The sequence below is a fragment of the Apaloderma vittatum genome, unplaced genomic scaffold, assembly GCF_000703405.1.
Source record: "Apaloderma vittatum isolate BGI_N311 unplaced genomic scaffold, ASM70340v1 scaffold29346, whole genome shotgun sequence".
Classification (NCBI taxonomy): domain Eukaryota; kingdom Metazoa; phylum Chordata; class Aves; order Trogoniformes; family Trogonidae; genus Apaloderma; species Apaloderma vittatum.
The window spans coordinates 21,936-22,210 of NW_009721874.1; the positions used below are offsets into that span (position 1 = coordinate 21,936).

At 55.6% G+C, this 275-nt stretch overlaps 1 protein-coding gene across 1 annotated transcript in view; it reads right to left on the reverse strand.

The window, feature by feature from the left end:
- The window catches only part of PKD1 (polycystic kidney disease 1 (autosomal dominant)), a gene marked incomplete at both ends in the record, with an annotated part of 48,959 nt that overhangs the window by 21,931 nt on the left and 26,753 nt on the right, over window positions 1-275 (reverse strand).

Here is a 275-nt window from a genome sequence, read left to right on the forward strand (position 1 = left end):
CTTCTGAGAAAGTGACATCGCGCCTTCAAAGCAAGGTGTCACCAGGGAATCCAAGAGGTGCTCGGGAAAGCAGCAACTTATGGGAAAGCTTCCCCCTTGAGCGATGACCCACAAAGACTGGAATTCTCTGCACTGCACTTCTGAGCCTCCCCTCGCCTCCCTGCCAGCAACGTCTTCCAGGAGGCAAATGTTTCATCCAGGATCTGCTGAGCCCTTCAGGACAGGGAACCAGTGGTCAAGCTGCAAGACCCTGATTCAGGAGCCTGGCACCGGCA